This window comes from Schistocerca serialis, chromosome 4 (assembly GCF_023864345.2).
Source record: "Schistocerca serialis cubense isolate TAMUIC-IGC-003099 chromosome 4, iqSchSeri2.2, whole genome shotgun sequence".
Lineage (NCBI taxonomy): Eukaryota > Metazoa > Arthropoda > Insecta > Orthoptera > Acrididae > Schistocerca > Schistocerca serialis.
This window is the reverse complement of record NC_064641.1, coordinates 526,202,541-526,217,101: the sequence shown is the minus strand read 5'-3', so window position 1 is coordinate 526,217,101 and position 14,561 is coordinate 526,202,541. Positions and strand designations below refer to the sequence as shown.

Here is a 14,561-nt window from a genome sequence, read left to right as displayed (position 1 = left end):
TTTTGCTATATACTGCAAGGTCACTTGTCCTAGGATATATCACTTAGTTTTTTGGAATCGTTTAGCACAACGTCACTTTTCATAATGTTCCCACTACCTACGTGTTACAAATCCATCTCCTACACTTGTTGGTGTTAATTTTCTCTTGTCAATTTACGGGTATACATAATAAATGTTCAATGTTTATCAATAATCGAGTTCATTGACATGTTATGCAGTTTGTGTAAATATTTTGGAATATGTCAATAATGCTGTATTTGGTGAGCGGTGCGGAGTGATTGTTGAGCGGCGCTCAGCGCGGCGCGTCGGCTCCGTGTAGGTCACCGCCCCCGGTGTTGACAGCTACAGTGAGGAGAGGCGTGTGTCTGTCTGGTCTGCTACGGGCTGCTGCGGCCGCTGCATGGCTGAGGTAGCCGGATGCGCGTTGTGTATCAGCTCGCCCGTGAGACATCTTCTTGCAGTGCTCCAGCAAACATGCAACAAGTTCACAAACAGTGTACTATCCTTATGGGCATTTTTCCTGCTGTGGGAAAAAACGCACACAGTTATTGGCAGTTATTATTCAGTAGGTCTTCACTAGTCTGGTTTGCACAATGTTTCGTTGTCACAGTAACACGTTTTATGGGCACACAACATTTTTCCACCATGTCATGACTTGTCATTAGTCACACGCAAGTTTTCACCTTAGGACAAAATGTATTTCTGTAGTCAATGCGCTTTCCTAGCGTCCCTTGACACACAAAGAGTTATAGTGTGACACTAACTTGGTCCTCCGTCCGTTATCGGCTCACTGTTCGTGTCGTGCTAGTTCCTTGTCCACTTGCACACACGACGATGATACAGTTTCTTATTGCTTGTTCAAAACTACCTCGTGACGTATTGCTGCAGGTTTAACAGTCACTGTCTGTCTTTGCCATACAATACTGCACTTTTGTTTAAGTTTTTTCATTTACAATGTCCATTGTGCAATTTTTGTAACAGCACATTTTAAACTTCTTTCTTCGCTCTTTATCAAGGTGTGTGATATTTGCGTACATGGTAACAAATATTAAAATTTCATATTAGTTTGCCCAAAAATCATCTATATTTATGTTCGAGTAGATTTTATTTGTGCATTCCAACCGGATTCAGGCATATTGTTCAATAACTCCTTTGAAATTATGTCTCACTTTACTTGCAAGGTCGTACGTAACTACAGTGTAGTATCTGTAGGCTAAAATTGACTTGGACTGTATCAGGCTAGCTCCTTTTTACTGATTGGATCTGCACATGCTTCAATTGAAGCTTCATTGTGCGTTACCTTGCGCTACTTAAATTTGCAATAAGTTTGCCTCCCATGGTGCCCTCGGGTCACTACTGGGTGCATTATTCTCTTTGATAACACTGGTTTGAAAATAAAGTTCTCAGGATCTCATATTATTGATATTATTCTGGGTTCGAATCTGTCAATCTGACAGCTCTATATATATATATATATATATATATATATATATATATATATATATATATATATAATAGAAAAGATTGTACCAAGAAATATTTCAAGTTTGACACACATATAGAACATTATGCAGTACACAAACTAATAAACTAATCATTACCAAAATGTTCTTCCTGACTGATCTCTTCACAATTTAACACTATAAATAATTGCACTAATCAGGTTATCTGTGCAGACATTTAGAGCATTTTTAAGCTAACACTAATTAAAAGAAGACGTAACACAAATATTCATAAACAAAAGAGAAAGTCAATCATATTCTTATAACTAAATACTTCTACCCTAGTACATTATCTCGACAGATGACACTTCATTAATGTTCATTCATTTTCAAAAGAATGATGTCCCTTTTTTTACACATAACACATAGGACTATTAGTCATTTACTGTAGGAATATTTTCACATCCTTACGCGGATACAGTCCCCGTCCTCTCCCTGATTGGGGATCTGCTAAGAGATAGCTGCTACTATTTCCTTCTTGGACTAAGGAATGGAGTATGAGGCTCGACAGTAGGTTTTGTGAGGCTTCACCTCGATATTGTATTGATAACCCTTAACAATTCCTGGTCGTTCTGAAAATACATCTGCACAGTTAGATAATAACTGTACCAAATCCTGATGTTGCACTGAGTTCAAATTTTCGGACTGTGATACTTTGTTTACAAGTGCGTCCACATTTGCTTTTAATTGATCACTTTGTACATCTGGATAATAGAGATTTTGGCCTAGAGAATGATTGTCTAAATGTAGTATCCACTGATTCCTACATTTTATGTTAATAGCATTACAATTAGGCACAGGTACCTCTTCAGATCTGAGCATGGACAATTCTATCCTCCTACCCACGTTTCAAACTTAATTTTCCCCGAGAAAGGTCGATTACTGGCTCCCTTTCTCTCAAAAAATCTACCCCCAAAATGCAGGCTACCTTTACACCCTTTACTACCAGGAATGAGCACGCTATGGCTTCTCCCCCTATATACATCTCTATCCGCACTTGAAGTTTAAATATTTGTCGCTGTGCACTGATGGCTCCAGTGACTTTGCAATTGTTCACAGGAAAAGTCAGCATACGCTTTTCTTTCCCCAGTACTCTGAATAAGTCCATACTCATGACACTGACAGTAGCACCTGTATCTACGATTGCTTGCACATCTATATTGTTAATTTTGATCTCTATTATCGCTTGTACTTTGTCTTTGTGCTCCTTTATGCACGAGGGTGGTTCAGTTATTAATTCATGTCCCATCTGTACCCCGTCATTATACCTGAGGATACAGATTCTCGATGTTTTGATCTGTGTCGGGCTGCTCTCACTCCAAACCTCAGCCGACGATGGAGAGCGTATCTCGGCTGAATCTAGTTTGTTGGATTATTACTGGTGGATGGGTGTGGCTGCTCTGTGTCGCTGACCTCCACTATGTGTTGCGTCGGCCGCCACGGTTGCGCAATTGGCGCATTTTGTGGTGGCGGTCGGTTATTGTCATATCTTTCACTGTTTTGCCGGTCCGGACTGGGCCTCTGGTTCTGTGGCCAAGTTCGGTTTGCATCGTTATAGGTATTAGTGTTCCACGGTCCTCTGGCATTTTTCCATCTACTATTGCTTGGTGGGCCTATTTCATATCGGTCCTCTGACCTCCTTTTCCGGTCATTATTCATCGGCGGACTATTGCCGTTCCGGTCTCTACCTCTATTCCCGTTTTGTACATAATCTTGTCTCCGATTGTTACCTCCGCCGTTTCCATTATTTGGTGGAGGCGTGTTATTTCGACAATTTCTGTAACCATTTCCGTTACTTCTAGCCTGTTCAGAGGCTGCCTTAACATCGTCCTGAATCAGGTCAATTGAGTCCAGAACAGACAAGAAATGTTCCATGTCGTTCTCCGGTACGTGTATAAGTTTTTCCTTTACGTGTATCGGCAAGTGTGATTTCAAAAGTCTGATCAAATCCCGGGATGAAATCTGCTCGTCCCAGTAACGGGTCTTATTAATGTATTTCTCAAAATATTTTCGCAAATTGCCTAATCGTGGAGATTACGGTTCTGGATTATATACCTCTTTCCGTAATCTCTCCTGAATACATGTTGACCAATATTTGGCCAAGAATGCCCTTTCAAATTGCTCGTATGTGTCGCAACTGTCAGCTGCTTCGGTTGCCCATAATGCAGCTTCTCCTTGTATGTAAGACATAACGACCTGTATTTTCTGTGTATGACTCCAAACGCTGGGCAAAATGTTTCTAAATCCCTTGATAAACACTACAGGGTGAACAGATTTCTTCTCCGTTGTAAAGATCTGAAACTGTCGGTTTTTAATCAGGCTTTCTTCAATCACTATTTTGGAATGACATTTGTTTGTTTCGGTAACATTGGTTGCCTGTTCTGTCTCGCAGTCGCAATTTTTATTGCTGTATTTATATGCCTATCATTGTTGGACCTGGCTGGCGTGACACATGCCTGCCCGTCGCCGTGCAGCAAGCTATTTACCAGCTCCGCTGTCTCAGCGGAATGTCAGTGTGCACCGCCCATTTTAAGTCCTGCACTAACGCCTTGGAACCCAAATCTTTGGCGGCGTGCACCTTCTCGTCTAATCTTTTTATGAATTGGATTTCAATTTTGTGCACCTGTTCGGACATTTTGTGCTCAATTACTTGGCTTGTGCCAATTTCTAATTGTTCCATCCACTGTTTTCCAGCTCCGCCGCCACAGCGGAATGTCAGTGTGCACCGCCTTTTTCAAGTCCTGCACTTCCGCATTGGAGCCCAAGTCTTTGGCCTCGATCGCGGCGTGCACCCTCTCGTCTAATTTTTTTATGAATTGGATTTCAATTTTGTGCACCTGTTCGGACATTTTGTGCTCAGTTACTTGACTTGTGCCAATTTCTAATTGTTCCATCCTGTTAGCCAGTACACTGATTTCACCCACGATACTGGCGTTAGCCACTTGGATATTATCTACTCTTTCGCTCTGTTCTTGCACCGCTTTGGGTATGGTTTCATAGTTTTGTTTCAAACTAACAATCTCACTTTGCATAGCTTCCAAAGATTGCATTAACTGCAAATCTCTCTCATGATGGCGTCGATCACGCTCTGCTTGTTCAGGCATAAACGTAGCTTGGAAATTGAGCATGCGCTCGAACATAACTCTTAATGATTGCACTTCTGACAACTCACCACTCTCTGGTCCGTGTCTAGTGCTTGTGGGTGGTACAGTATTTCTACCTTCAACTGAATCACTGGCTGGCAGTGGCAACATTTCTTGCCCTTCTGCCCCCAGATTCTCACATTGTACTTCCTGAACTACGCCACTAACATTACTTTGTGCCCCACTTTCTAACTCGGTATCACTGCTTGCTAACTGCCGTTCATTATCCATGTTTATATCTTTCTGACTACGCAATCTAACCATAGTCAACAAAAGAAACAAAATCTGAACTAAATTCCTAACACTCAAGTTTCACTGACATAATCACACAAGAAATGGTCATTTGTTGAAACACACTTATTATATACTACAATGACTAACTACTCAAATGTCCTGTTATTTTTAAAAAGGAACACTAACAACAAGCACACCACTAATGATCCGAGAACACTGCACTGAGGCTACTTTACTACCCACAGGACAACTACACTTTAGCTTTACCTTATGGTGATCTATCTTGGGTGCAGCTGCCCCCTGGTATTGTGGCAGGTAATTAATTTTTCGATATAATGAGCTCTCTTCTTCAGCTTGCCTCTGGGTTTATAGTGTTCTCATGCAAAAAATCATATACAGGTATTACGATACAATATTGGTTAGGCAATACATACAATACATGAAAAAAATATTAGTTGTTCTCCAACAAAGTTCGACTACAATAATTCCCTAGTTATCTCATGGGTATTTTGTGGCCACTGCATATTCGTGCCCCACGCTGGGCGCCAATTTAATGAAATTACATTAAAGAACAATCAACAGTTACCTTTTATTAAATTTGGTTTTAGTTAATTTGCCTTTCTTTCCTTCTGTACGTACGAACTTTGTTGTAGAACCTCTTATTTACGTGTGGTAATAAAAATTCATGTACACAGAATTAAGTACATTTAAAACTACGTGAATTCATATTAACTGATTAAGAATATTTAGTTGAGAAGTAAATCCTTTACATAATTCGGCCTTGGCACACATTTTCTAAATGCAGTGGACTTTTTAAAAAAATATTTACTGAATTCTTTCCCGGCGTTAGCTATGGAACACAAGACTGTCTCTATTAGCAGAAAATGGTTAAATATTTCCATGCCGACGTTTAATTATCATTGATAAAACACACTTCACTATACATTTAAGTTATTTGAAAGAACCAACAAATTGTTAAATTTCAACGTTAACTATCCGCCTATGAATGCACAAATGTGAAACTAGTAATAAATTCCGTCAGTCTCTGGATCGCTGTAAAAGAAAAACATTTTCTTAATTCACTGCTAATTTTTATCTGCTCCCGATTTACGGGTTTGGTTAATTTTTCTTAGCCGAACAGTTTTTAAATGTGCCGCCGCTGCAAATCGTTCGGTTGCGGCACAGCCCAGCAACACCGCTAAAAATGTTGAAAATTCTTTAAAGAAATATTATAGATGACATGGGCAAGCTAATTTACATTAGTAATACAAACTTTCGATAAATTGTAATGTATTTAGACCACAACAATAATTCAACTTACATTAGTTTGTAATTTCTCCTCTAATGGCGGCTAAATCTAGATACAGACACATGGAGTCTACCCGTTCATAAAATGCTACGTCACAGGTTCCTCTCACTTTCAGCTCTCCAGGAAGACGACAAAGAATACACACTACGTGGTGCTTTTTATACTACTGCTGACCATTAACACCTCTTTGTAATCTTACAACATTATTTTCCTCTGTGGCTGAATTGTACATTTTTGTTATCGCAGATATTGACACATTTCGCAATTACTTTATGAGTATAGAAATATTACAATCATAAATACATCGAGAATATTACTGCAGAAAATATTACAATAATAACGAATGTCCTTTACACAAAATTAAATAATATTTTTTGTTAAATAATTACAGTATATACAAATTGCTTCATAGCGGCGTATATAGTATAATTAAATTTTAGTTTATTAATAGTGTGAGTGTTGCCAGGGAACGTTACATTGCCCCCTGACAGCATTTGGCAAAAAGTTTCTATATTTTGACACGATGGTGCCAGTAACGTTCTTTGCAGTTCTGTATTTTTTATGTAATGTCTCTTTTAATTAGTCCCAGGGTTATACATGTTCATGGCTCCCCCATTTGGGCGAAGGCAGACAGAAAACCTGGGCAAAACTTTGCCGTAGCCCAGCCATCCCAGTTGGTTCATGATTAATCTTGTCTGTTTAACAGTCATTCATTTGAATGGATTTAGCAGTTTGTCATCAACGGTTACATAATATCACAGTCACATACAGTTCAACGAAAGTTTGTTATGTGTAATTAACAACTCGTTATTATTATTTTTGCGATGTACTGCAAGGTCACTTGTCCTAGGATATATCACTTAGTTTTTTGAAATCGTTTAGCACAACGTCACTTTTCTTAATGTTCCCACTACCTACGTGTTACAAATCCATCTCCTACACTTGTTAGTGTTCATTTTCTCTTGTCACTAGTTTTTTAATTTGACGCTTACTTCGTGAGACATTTTGCCCGTTCACTATCAAAAATGGACCACCCTGCATATGTGATGCTGCTACTGCTGTTGGTGCTGATACATCCCAGCATTAATTTCATCCACAATTTTTTTCTCCCGACCTTGACGCTACTGTCTGTTACCGCTTATTGCTTCATTTTTCCATATAAACTTGTAGAAAACATACGAGTGAGAAGGTGACCTGAGACATTGGCGAACGATGGCAGAATGAGGCCGGGGAATGAGGAGGTAGGGTTTATATAGACACAAGTTCTGACTACTAATTTTGTGGGAATCAACCAGACTGCAGTATTACGAGGAGGGATGAAAGCCGATGAAAACTTACGTCTTTGTATTTGGAAAAGTTGGTTCATGCATCAACAGGAAATTGAAAGACAGCAGCCTGCACGCCACACGTGTCGGCCCTGTGTGTGGGAATACAGGAGGCAGCTGGCATAACGTGTTCCCCACTGGATGGCAGATGGCACATCCTTCCAGACTGAAAGCCTTTTAACAGTTTTATTACGTGTTATGAGAGATGTTGAAGGTATTCCTTGTGCAATTGGAAGAAAGTGGTCGATTTAATTAGTGCTTTTCGTAGTATTTTACAAGATCCAACCACAGAGAACTGAATTTTAGAAATAAACAATATGTAACTCAATTTCCTGTCAGGAGATGCTTCCTCTCCAACACACTCCCACCAATTTCCAGGTGGAGGAGGGTAAATACCAGAGGGGGGTAGGGTTAGTTAATTTATTGATTTCAATAATTAGTCACTCAAACTGATGGTGTGGGAGGGGGCTACTCGAATAACACAGGCCTGAAAGTGCGATTCTGTTGGCGATGATTAAGGGAAAGGGGTAGGGGAAGAAGAGGGGGAATGGGAGAGGTGGGATTCTCAGAAGGATGTATTATATCCAGGGAGTCATAATAACAGAACAATAACCACTTAGCAGAACAATAGGTTAAGAAAATAAGTCAATAAGCTGTCACAATTTAATTAATTTACATATCAATTTGGTACCAAAAGTGTACCAGAACGCAGTTTATCCCACTACCATGAATTCTTCCTGCCTGTACTATAACTGAAACTTGGCAGCAATGTAGAATGTCTTGGCAAGGCGCTACTGCCGAATTACTCCCTGGATGACGTATAAATATGCTGAATTATTCACTTGATATTTCTTTTCAGTTTGATTGAGTAATCTCACTAATAAACTTCAAAGGTGTGACGACAAATAATCTTGTCTTTTACGTTGCAGTCCATGAGTTTCAGCCACCATTGAGACAACAAGGAAGAGACGATTGCAGCAGCGCTTTAGTGGCACTGGGGTAATGCGTTTGCTTCTAAAGGATCGGCTGCTATGGGTCACAGTTCCTGTCTAACTGAAGGCTACATCTTTTAGTCGTTTCGTGGCAGAAGTACAGGCAGTAAATACATTGTAATTATGAAATGACAGATTTGCAAACTGTTTCAGTTTAACATAGGACAGAAAATAAATACAGACCCTTTCGAAGTCCAGAGAGAACAATATTTTATTCATTCGTGGTGTTATAGAGATCCTGTTGTTGCAGTACTTTACATTTTATTAAAATAGACTTACGTCAAAAGGTTCCGATGGTAAGCTGAATTCTTAGTTGTTGGCGACAAACACCAGTTGCAATACAAACGACTCTGGGGAGGGTTTTCTAGTGAACAACATCCTTATTAAATCACCAGCTGCAAAATATTATGTTCACTCTGCCCTTTGCTCGAGGGCATGTCTCTTTTTACGGCTCTGCCATCAATTTCGTCGTAAGACGTCGTAACTAGACACCAGGAACAATACTGGATAGGAATTCTCAGCAAAAGAATTAATTATGCTCAAGCTAAAATGAAGTAATAGTCATCCCTTTGATTTTTGTTGCCTTCAGTTGGAGTCTACTGTACTCGTTCACCTGACTTATTAATTTCGTCCATTGAATGCAAATGCCATACTATCGTTCAGCACATATTTCGGTTATCGATACTACCTGAATGTAGAAAGTAACGCATAACAGAACGGAGGACTTTTCCTGAAACAGTAAAATCCTTTGTTGACATGTTTTCCCAAGCACTCGCTCCACACAGGGTGCAAATGAGCCTAGATTGCAAGTGTTCCGAGCTGCCTTGCTGCCTTTCCACTTGCGGCTCTGTTTTGCAACTCGTGAACAAGTTCCGTGTGTACAGGATGCAAAATCCAATATTTAACTGCAGTACAGGAGAACTTCAAATTAGAAAGTGACAGTCGATTGTTTTAATTTATTTATTTACAGGACGTCGTTCTCAGGCTTTTACTATTTTCACAGCTTTTGATCAGTTCATGACCATCCTTCACTTCCTACACAAGGTACCTGATACAGCATTTAAATGTGCTAAGCAAATGCAGCATTCAGAAACGCGTAACTCTTGAGGTGCACCTTCACACAAAGAGAGAATAGTCCTATACCAATATTGGTGAAAAATAATTGACATTGTAACAAACATAGACAATCATTCATAAATGCGGGTTGGTGCTACTGGATAAACATGTTACTGGTACATAAGGGAGTCGCAGATTTAATGCTTGTTCTAAATCGAAGTCCGGATACGTGACGTTTCATGCTTTTCAGTTGATTTGCTGCTCAGCACGACGATATTCTCGTGGTTAGTTCTTACTTTTTATATTATTTTTTTATTGGTTTTGTGTAAGTTGATACTTATTCGAATCCTTGTGTGGCTACAGATCTTGAAACGTGTTGGTTCTAGGATTTATGAGTAAATAACAACCTGGGTATGGAATGCGTGAGATGACATATGGTCCTTCATAAAGTAGTGTACATCTGCAGATTTTTTGGTTTCAGTATTATTTACACACAAGTTTGTAGTTTAATGAAATTAGTGCGGTGATTCTGGTTGGTCCATTCAAGTTCACGTGTTAAGATATCACTCTGAGTTCAACATGTGTGAAAATTTCTTTTAATCTTTATCGATGTTTTACTTACCTCGTTCGCTAGGGACAGGGATTGACTTCTCTTCAAATCGATTTCTCGAAGCAAGTTTCCACAAACGTTTTCAATATATGATAGTCATTGTCTGCTTACTTAGTTTTACTGATAGTATGTGTTCGTCTCTGTGTTAATGTCTATAGCGTTACTACCTCCATTATGACACTTCAGTTAACCATTCTTTTATTTCACACTTTGTCATCGTTTTGTGTAAACCATGGGATGGAATGCATTTCCTTTTATATGATGTGCACCCTGAGATGTGAGATAACACTTTTTTTTATTGATTATGGAATATGTGTTAGTATAGCAGTAGCTGTCTTTATTACATACTGTGAGGTTTTTGATTGACAGCAGTAGAATTGAGCGTACTGTTGAAATTCAGTTTCCTTAGGTCAAGTTTCAATGGTAAGCGTGAATGAGAGATGGTTGTATGTGCTTCAGTTACAGGTATTAACCATGTAGTTATGTGTCAGATTGGGTTTGCTACCTATCGGTAGTCGAATAGCATTTTCTTCTGTGGAGAATCTGTACCTTGCGTCCTATCCTCTATTGATACGTGAGTTAATATTCAGGCCCTAAAAAAAAGTTTTCTTTTAATCCATTTTCCGGTTACCTTTTGCTGAAACTATAAGCGAACCGTGTTCGACTCGAATATCTCCATATTCCTGGCCAGGCATGTATGTATACAGCATAACGTAACAAAACTCGCTGCCAACGCATGTAAGATGATTTACGTTACTATATTCGAAATAGCTCGTGTTAGGGCCTAAATTGCTTTGCTTCAAAGTCTACTATATATTGTGTCTTCGTTAGTTAAGATGTGACAAAGATATGTGTCATCATTTTAGTTTAATATACTTACTTTTTTTACTAGACCACGTTTTCTTTACTTTGTTTTACTTTAGTACGTTCAGGTATGTTGTTGTCACCGCCATGTTTATTCGTTACTACCAGTAGATTAGTACGACTGTCAGCTCCAATTCGGAATGTAGGTTTCCGTATGGTTTGCTAAGTCGTCGTAATTCACTGACAGTACTGTCCGCTTCCGGTAGCAGAGTGGGATGTACTCGCTTCGGCGGTACATATACTAAAATTGGAACGATACAGAGAAGATTAGCATGGCCCCTGCGCGAGGATGACACGTCGGCACGGTTGTTCAGCGTATTCGGTCAGAGAGCTGCCTGACCTCTGTAGTAAAAAAACTGAGTGAAAGGATCAACAAGGAACTTAAACGGATGTCATGTGACGTCCGCTACGACCAAATACAACGAACCAAAAAAGAAAGTGGGTAGCGCGAGAAAATGTCAATTCTAAGGGTCCGGGTGTGATTCCTGGCTGGGTCGGAGATTTTCTCCTCTCAGGGACTGGGCGCTGTGTTGTCCTAATCATCATAATTTCATCCCCATCGACGTGCAAGTCACCGAAGTGGCGTCAAATCGGAAGACTTGCGCCCGGCGAGCGGTCTACCCGACGTGAGATCCTAGTCACACGACATTTACATTTTTACTGACAGTCCGACTGATTTCGGCAGTTATTTCTTTCTTTCCTTGTAGTCGTAGGGGCCATGAATTAGTTTCCGTACGACTGCAGAATGATTCAGCAATACAATTCTCTAAAAAGTGTTTATGATCTTATTAGCTGTTCGTGTTCGAAAAAAATGTCGCCGAACATGAAAATATGTGGACATTTCACAACCGCCACCGGATTATAGAATAGGTGGTAGTACCATGTTTTTCTGTGCTTTCTGTTAGGCATGTTACAACGCTGGTTGATATTACGTACAGCGCTGACAGAACATGAAAGTACTGAAAAACAAGCGCATCCCCAGATTGCAGTGTTGACTGCAATAAAATACGTTTCCCTACAGCATAAAACTGCAGTGCTTGGTTTCAAAATAGTCTTCCGAATTTACTGCAACATTACTGAAATTTGTGTACACGTCGTCGAACGGAAGAAAATGAGGACTTTTATAAAAGGCGTAAAAATTCTGTTCGCGTCGAGCCGTCTTCTCGAGTGACGGAGATTGTATGGCCATTTCGGTACGTTCTTTACATAAATTTTTCTACATTTCTTCACAAGAGTGGCACAGTTCACATGCCTTAATATTTATTTTCTCACAGTCCTTCCCTTCCATACCGTTTCACTACAGATGTTGTCCGCCCCCGGTAGTTGAGTGGTCAGCGCGACAGACTGTCAATCCTAAGGGGCCTGGTTCGATTCCCAGCTGGATCGGAGGTTTTCCCCGCTCAGGGACTGGGTGTTGTGTTGTCCTAATCATCTTCATTTCGTCCCCATCGACGCGCAAGTCTCCGAAGTGGCGTCAAATCGAAAGACTTGCACCAGGCGAACGGTCTACCCGACGGGAGGCCGTCGTCACACGACTACAAATATTGAGTCAACATTTTCACCTTCACTGAACAAATAGTCCTCTGCAAATGGCAAGACAGAAAACAATTTTCTAATTTTTCAGCATTATTGGAATAATCTGTTAAGTCTGTCATGTCAAATGGTAGGACAGACAGAGCATGCATAGAGGTTTCTGTCTGTTCGTGTACGTTTGAAACCTGTCTATGTAGATGAGCTACACTTCGTGAGAGTACTGAGATTTGGGTCGTGATGTTTAGTGTTACCTCATAGAACTAATACCTTTCATTCAATTTTAGGTATAATAACAAAAGACTGAAGAAACGCAATAATTTTTTTTTAATTACTGACTTAAACTGACAGTGAAAATATTAAAGCCGCTGCTGAATAGCCGTAGCGCGGACTGCATTTATATGAATAACGGGATACGCCATTATTCGAGAGGTGCAAATAGAGCTTCCACCTTGTACCAGCTAAACTGCATACTGTTAAGTTCGTCACTGTTACGGTATTGTGTTATATTGTTTGAAAGTATGTTACTAACCGAGCTAGAAAAGTAACGTACTGCTGACGCTTTAAAATACAGCCAAGCACTCAATACTCTATGCAGCAAACCGCAATAATACATTTTCTCTGACCTCTAATACTTCCAGATTATTTTGGTAATTTATTCTTTTTTCGTTTACTTTATGCTCAAGCAATAGTACTACGAGCGATCGCTCGATCTTGAAAACGTCAAACAACTGACTACAGGTTCCATACACGTGGCCATAGTTAATTACCAGTAAAATCACGCCAAATTCGGACCGGTACCACAACGATGTGCTGCGTATTCCCTGCTAGAACTATTAAAAATTAAATTCACAGTACAATGAATAATTAAAATAAACACGTCATATAGTTAACAGATAATAAAACAGCCCTACAGTAGCTCAAGATAAGCTATTATATTGTGAAATTCCTGCAACTACAGCCAACGATCTTTACATTGTGGAGGTAGACAGCAGAAAGATTAGTATGAACAACCAGACTTCTCTAGCTGCTCTCAAGAAATCTCAACACTGCACCTTCTTTTATTACACAGATACTAGAAATATTCCCATCGACTCTGTGGTCGCAAATTTCATACAAATGTTTAACACAAAAAACATAGTTTTATTAGAAAAACAGGTACTTCCGTGTGTGTTTTGTGTGTGTGTGTGTGTGTGTGTGTGTGTGTGTTTATGATTTTTAACAAAACCTTATTTAAGATGGCTATTTGCAACATATCAACTAATTTTCCCACATTACATTAGTGCTTTAACTTACACAATTATAATATGACAATTAAAATAATTAATTTCACTTTAATCATATCAGCTAACGTCAAAACTAACGCTGATGTCACAACTGTTGTTCATTAATGAAAAGTCGCTCCATTTGCTTAATTACAACTTCATTAACTCCATACGAACGGTTTCGCCTTTTATATTAGGCCATTATCAAGTGTATGAGAAAATTACACGGCAGCATAACGTTTTAGTACACCCGATAACGGTCTAATACAAAGGCAGAAAATGGAAAAAAATTCTGATTAAGCAACTAGAACGACTTTTCATGAAGTTCTTCAGTGCCTTCGTGAAATTAGTGCTTCTGTCATTTACTGCTTAATGCATAATTCGTACAGGAAACTTATTTTCTGGTACAGGTCATTGAAGATGTTCTTTAAATTGTATTGCTATGTTATAATTACAGATGGCTACTGATTGTTTCATTATCCTGAACAGTATGAAAACTACAAAATTTTCCTATTTAATGTAGCTACAACCATTTGGATAAAGTGTAAAATACTTTATTTTCCTAACGGAATGGAAAATAATTTTAAATTTCAGATACAAAAAGTTTACCTACGTAATTTTACAATGTGAGTTGTGTGCGCGTTGTCTCAGTTTTAAATGGTGACTGGATTGTTGAGAAAACAAAATGTAATTGAAGGAAAACATCCTTATGCAGCAGGAAGTATTAATGT

The 14,561-nt window shown here is 39.2% G+C and overlaps 1 non-coding gene across 1 annotated transcript; it reads left to right on the top strand.

Moving 5' to 3' along the window:
* Window positions 1-11,252: 11,252 nt before the first annotated feature.
* LOC126476727 (U6 spliceosomal RNA) lies at window positions 11,253-11,356 on the top strand. The gene has a single exon (XR_007587196.1). It is a non-coding gene; the product is annotated as a U6 spliceosomal RNA (small nuclear RNA).
* The last annotated feature ends 3,205 nt before the right edge of the window (window positions 11,357-14,561 follow it).